This window comes from Tachyglossus aculeatus, chromosome 4, assembly GCF_015852505.1.
Source record: "Tachyglossus aculeatus isolate mTacAcu1 chromosome 4, mTacAcu1.pri, whole genome shotgun sequence".
Taxonomy (NCBI): Eukaryota; Metazoa; Chordata; class Mammalia; order Monotremata; family Tachyglossidae; genus Tachyglossus; species Tachyglossus aculeatus.
Genome location: NC_052069.1, coordinates 123,571,640 through 123,577,983, shown reverse-complemented (window position 1 = coordinate 123,577,983; position 6,344 = coordinate 123,571,640).

Genomic DNA, 6,344 nt, shown 5'->3' with positions numbered 1-6,344 from the left:
TCCACCTCCCATTACTTGCTTAGACCTTTCTTTCTGCCTGGGATTTCCTCTTCCTTCAAATTTGCCAGACCAAAGCTCTCCCTATCCTTAGAGCCTTCCTCCTCCAGGAGGCCTTCCCTGGTTAATTTTTCTTCTTCTCCCTAGGTCATATCCTCCCAATAGAGAGAAGCAAAGTGGCCTAATTGAGAGCACACAGGCCTAAGAGTCAGAAGGACCTGGGTTCTAATCCCAGCTCTGCCATTTATCAGCTGAGGCCTTGGGGAAGTCACTTAACTCCTCTATGTCTCAGTTGTCTCATCTGTAAATTGAGATTTAATACTGTGAGCCCCATGTTGGACATGGACTGTGTCCAACCTGATTAGCTTCCACGAGAAGCAGGGTGGCTCAGTGGAAAGAGCCCGAGCTTGGGTGTCAGAGGTCATGGGTTCAAATCCCTGCTCCACCACTTGTCAGCTGTGTGACTTTGGGCATGTTACTAAACTTCTCTGTGCCTCAGTTACCTCATTTGTAAAATGGGGATTAAGACTGTGAGCCCCACATGGGACAACCTGATTACCTTGTATCCCCCCAGCACTTAGAACAGTGCTTGGCACATAGTAAGTGCTTAACAAATACCATAATAATAATTATTATTATTATTAATAACAAATACTGTATATAAAAAGAAAAAACAATTGTCACCTCAGCACTTAGGTAATCACAGCAAACTGCAACATTTTTGTGCATATTAATTTACCTATTCTTCTTTTTAGGCACTTTAGGCACTTTCTTCTTCCTCCTATTTGGAAATACATTTGTGACTTTCATCCCCACTTTGTTGTAAACTGCCTGAAGGCAGTGGTCATGTTTTTTCTTTTCCCTCTATTGTGTTTTCCCAAATACTTAGTACAGCATTCTGTGTACAGTAGGTTCTCAGTTCTATTGAGTGATTGGTAAATGGTCCCCATCTCTAACCCTGAGAACGGAAGTCAGGACCGCAATCAGCACACGAGTCCTTCAAACTTCCTGGTAACACTGTCAGAGACAGAATCCTGGGGTGAATGAAACCTTAATCTGAGATACTTATGGTCTTGGATTTTTAGTATTCCTGGAAAGGGGAGACTGATCTCCATTGCCCCCAAGTGGAGGGCAAACTCAGGAGAGACATAAGTTTCCTCAGGTTCTATAAAACGCAAGTTGAGTTTGTGGAGTTTTCTTCAGGGAAATGGTTCTACCAAGGAAATGGCTAAGAAGCAACATTCTCTTAAAAAACAACATGGAATTTCATGCTCTTAACACATTCTGTCCCCTTTACCTGAGTTTACGTGGGATAATGAAGATCAGTTTTGGGTGTAACGAACTGACCCACACCTGGAATGAGGATGCTGGAAAACACAATCGGATAGCAGAGGAAGGGCGCATAAAAGGCACTAAATGTGATTTGTTATTTAAGCATCTGGAATGGTTTATCCCACTGTTTTTAACTGTGTGTTAGTGCTTTTAATAAACAAACTGGTATTTGTTAAATGCGTGCTATGCACCAAGCACTGTACTAAACACTGGGGTAGATACAAGATTATCAGACTGGACAGTCCCTGTCTTACACAGGGCTCACAGCCTAAGTAGGAGGGCAAATAGTTATTAAATCCCCATGTTACAGATGAGGAAACTGAGACAAAGAGAAGCAAAATTATTTGACCAAGGTCACGCAGAAGGTAGGTGGCAGATCTGGGATTAGAACCCAGGTCCTTTGACTCCAAGGCCTGGCTCTTTCCATAAGGCCACATTGCTTCTCTCTTTTGTAAGCCACTTACTAATGTTTGTGTTTGAGGGGACACTTTGGCTCAAAAGGTTTGTATGCCACATTATCTGAAAGCAGATCATTCATTTTACACTAAGTACATATCTGATTTTTTATAACTACATTCCTGCCCCTTGGTTTATAGAGCCAAGAAGTCAATTCCTTAGAGTTGATAAACAAGTCAAGGGTCTGCCTTATAAACTTTTTTTTCAGAAACTGACTCCCTCAAATGACAAAACCTGTTTTATGAATTAAATTAATACTTTAAGCAAACATTATTGTGTGGCCATATATTCATTTGTTTGTTTATTCTCTACTTACTGAAGTTGGGAAAATAAGGTGGTCAATGCAGCAGGTCTTAAAGACATCTACCTCGCCTCTCCTCTTGAGCCCCTCATGTTTGAGGAGGAACCCTAAGCGCATGGAATTTCTCCCAGCTTAGTGAGATAGGGAACAACTGGACCAGGTTGGAGTAGAAGAGAGGGATGACTGATGCCAGTTATGGGGTCCAAATAAAATTGTTGCAGCCTCATTGAATTTTGAAATTCATTGTATTTGCACAACAGGTTAATGGGTGTAAATTCCAGGCTTGTTGTGTTTAGCATAATTAAAAACAGCACAAATCCAACACAAAAGTTTGTTTTCGCGCTTGTTCTGAGATGGTGTGTCAGATCCAGCTTTATCCAGTTATATCAATCAATCACAGGAAGTGTTGTGACCTAGTGGAAAGAGCATGGGCCTATGAGTTAGAGGACATGCGTTCCAATCCTGTCTCTATCACCTGCTTGCTGTGTGATTTGGGGCAAGTTACTTTACTTCTGTGTGCCTCAGTTTCCTCAATGACAAAATGGGGATTAAATACTTTCTCCCCCTCATACTTAGACTGTGAGTCTAATGAGGGACAGGGACTATGTTCAACCTGATTATGTTGTATCTCCCCAATCACTTAGTACAGGGTTTGGCACATAATAAGCAGTTAACAAATGCTACCATTATTATTATTATTGGTAGTTGTAATAATCAATCAATCAATGGCATTTATTGAGTGTTTACTTTGTGCAGAGGGCTATACCAAGAGCTTGAAAGAAGACAGAATCAGTAGACACAATCCCTGTTCTCAAGGAGTTTTCCGTCATATGTCCAGCTTTTAGGACAATTGCTCAACACTTAGTGAGTGCTTAACAAATATCATTAAAAAATTGTGAACATGTCCTAGCCAAAGGGCTGGAAGGCAGACTATGATAGCCATCTTATACTGAATGGTCATTCTTTGTTCCAAGGGGACCTTTAGGTGCAAAGGAGAGAGGCATCCAGGTTGTGGAGCCAAGAAGAAAGAACAAAAGATCTTATAGGAAGGAGGGAGAGAATCAATGTGGCCTAATAATAATAATGATGTTGGTATTTGTTAAGCACTTACTATGTGCCAAGCACTGTTCTAAGCACCGGGGGGGATACAAGGTAATCAAGGTTGTCCCATGTGGGGCTCACAGTCTTAATCCTCCTTTTACAGATGAGGGAACTGAGGCCCAGAGAAGTTAAGTGACTTGTCCAAAGTCACACAGCTGACAAGTGGCGGAGCCAGGATTAGAACCCATGACCTCTGACTCCCAAGCCTGTGCTCTTTCCATTGAGCCACGCTGCTTCTCTAGTGGAAAGAGTTCAGGACTGGGAGACAGAAAACCTGCACTCTAATCCTGGCTCTGGCACTTGCCTGCTGTGTGACCTTAAGTGAGTCACTTAGCTTCTCTGGGCCTCAATTTCCTCATTTGCAGTCAATCAACTCTCTCTATCCTGCCAACCTTGCTCATCTCCCACTAAAACCCAGAATGCCCAGTTCATGTTCACACCTCTGACACCAATCTACTCACCACCTCAGTCTTGTCCCTCTTGTTGTTGACCCTTTGCTTATGTCCTCCCTCTGGCCTGGAACTCCCTCCTTCGTATCTGACGGGCCAACACTCTCCTCATCTTCAAAGCCCTCCTGAAATCTCATCTACTCCAAGAAGCCTCCCAGATTAATCCCTTATTTCCCCACCCTATTTTCCCTCCTTTCTGGGTTGCCAGTGCTCTTGGATCTTTACCTATTAAGCACTTTGATATTCACCTCCCCCTCATCCACGTTCCCACAGAACCTATGTACATAACCTTACATTTTGTTGCTTCCTTATCAGTTATTTATTTTAATGTCTGTCTCCCCAACTAGATTGTAAGGTCAATGAAGGTAGAGATCATGTCTACCAACTCTACTGTATTGTACTCTCCTAAGTGCTCAGTATAGTGCCTAGTAAACAGCGTGACTTAAAGCACCCCTTTAAGCAGCATGGTTTTAATGGAAAGAGCATGGGCTTGGGACTCAGAGGTCATGGGTTCTAATTCTGCATCTGCCTCTTTCATTCATTCATTCAATCGTATTTACTGAGCGCTTACTGTGTGCAGGGCACTGAACTAAGTGCTTGGAAAGTACAAGTCAGCAACATATAGAGACGGTCCCTACCCAACAACGGGCTCACAGTTTAGAAGGGGGAGACAGACAACAAAACAAAATATGTAGATAGGTGTTAAAATCATCAGAATAAATAGAATTATAGCTATATGCATATCGTTAACAAAATAAATATAGTAAATATGTACAAGTAAAATTAATAGAGTAATAAATCTGTACAAATATTTACAAGTGCTGTGTGGAGGGGAAAGAGGTAGGGCACGGGGTGGGCATGGGGAGGAGGAGAGGAAATAGGGGGCTCAGTCTGGCAAGGCCTCCTTTGTCAGCTATGTGACTTTGGTCAAGTCACTTAACTTCTTTGTGCCTCAGTTACCTCATCTGTAAAATGGGGATGAAGCCTGTGAGCCCCACGTGGGACAACCTGATTCCCTTGTATCTACCCCAGTGTTTGGCATATAGTAAGCACTTAACAAATTTAGAGAAGCAGTGTGGCTTAGTGGTAAGAGCCAGGGCTTGGGAGTCAGAGGTCATGAGTTCTAATCCCGGCTCTGCCACTTGTCAGCTGTGTGACCTTGGGCAAGTCGCTTAACTTCTATGGGCCTCAGTTCCTTCATCTGTAAAATGGGGATTAAGACTGTGAGCCCCACATGGGACAACCTGATTACCTTGTATCTACCTCAGTGCTTAGAACAATGCTTGACACGTAGTAAGCACTTAACATATGCCATCATTATTAGTAGTAGTAGTAAGCACTCAATAGATACCATTGATTGATTTATTGATTGATTAAAATGGAGAACACATACCTATTTCCTCCTCCTTATTCAGTGAGCCATTTGTGAGATTGGGACTGTGTCTGATCTGAGTGTATTGACCCCAGCTCTTAGCACAGTGCTTGGCACATGGTAAGTGCTTAACAAATAATACCAATTATTATCATCATCTTGAGAAAAGGAGAAAGAGAAAGAGAAGGGGAAAGGGAGAGAGAAGCAGCATGGCCTAGTGGATAGAGCATGGGCCTGGGAATCAGAAGGACCTGGTTCTAATTCCAGCTCTGCCACTTGTCTGCTGTGTGACCTTGGGCAAGTCACTTCGCTTCTCAGGGCCTCGTTTATCTCATCTTTAAAATGGGAATTAAGACTATAAGCTCAACAGGGCCTGGACCCAAACTGATTTTCTTGTATCTACTCCAGCGTTTAGTACAATGCCTGTCACATCACAAGTGCTTAACAAATACCATAATTATGGCTATTATTATTATTATGAAGGATAGAGAAAGAGGAGAGTTGCATTGTGGCTGCTTTGCGATGTCCTGGAGCTGGGACATTCCCATCTTGGCTTGACTTGGAGAGAGGTCCTGGCAGAGGTGGAATAGACAAGGTTCCTACTCATAAGTCACAGATCCCTTCAGTGTTGCTCCTGGAGCTGGATCAGCAACACTGGGCATCGTCCACCCCATCCATTTGTTCAGGTTACCGGACTCTGAATAAACAGGGCTCCATGCCACTGGTGAATATGTTTCCTCCTAATGGGGAAAAGTGAAGTGTGTGTCAGAGTGCTTGGGGTCATTAGGCAATAGGCTAGGGGAGCTGGATGGACAGGGATCAGTCTGGATTTGCCTGGTTTTACTGTTTGCATTATCAGCCTTTCAAAGAAGATGCTTGGGTACTTTCCCCCTTCCTCTCCCCCGCTCCCTGGAGAACTTATGTCCAAATCCTTACACTCACTTGCTTCCCTACCTGTAATTTAATTTAATGCCTGTCTCCCCCTATAAAATTTCAACCTCCTTGAAAGCAGAGATCATGCCTGTGTGTTCAATGAAGTGCTTTTTTTTGTAATGGCATTTAAGTGCTTACTATGTGCCAGGCAATGTACTAAGCAATAGGTAGAGCAGATACAAGCTAATCAGGATGTACACAGTCCACATAGGGCTCACAGTCTTAATCCTCATTTTACAGATGAGGTAACTGAAGCAAAGAGAAATTAAATGACTTGTCCAATGTCACACTGCAGACAAGTGGCTGAGCTGGCATCAGAACCCGGGTCCTTCTGACTCCCTTGATTTGTATACAGCAGGTGCTCATTAAATCCTATGGATCGAGGGATTGATTAGGACAGGTC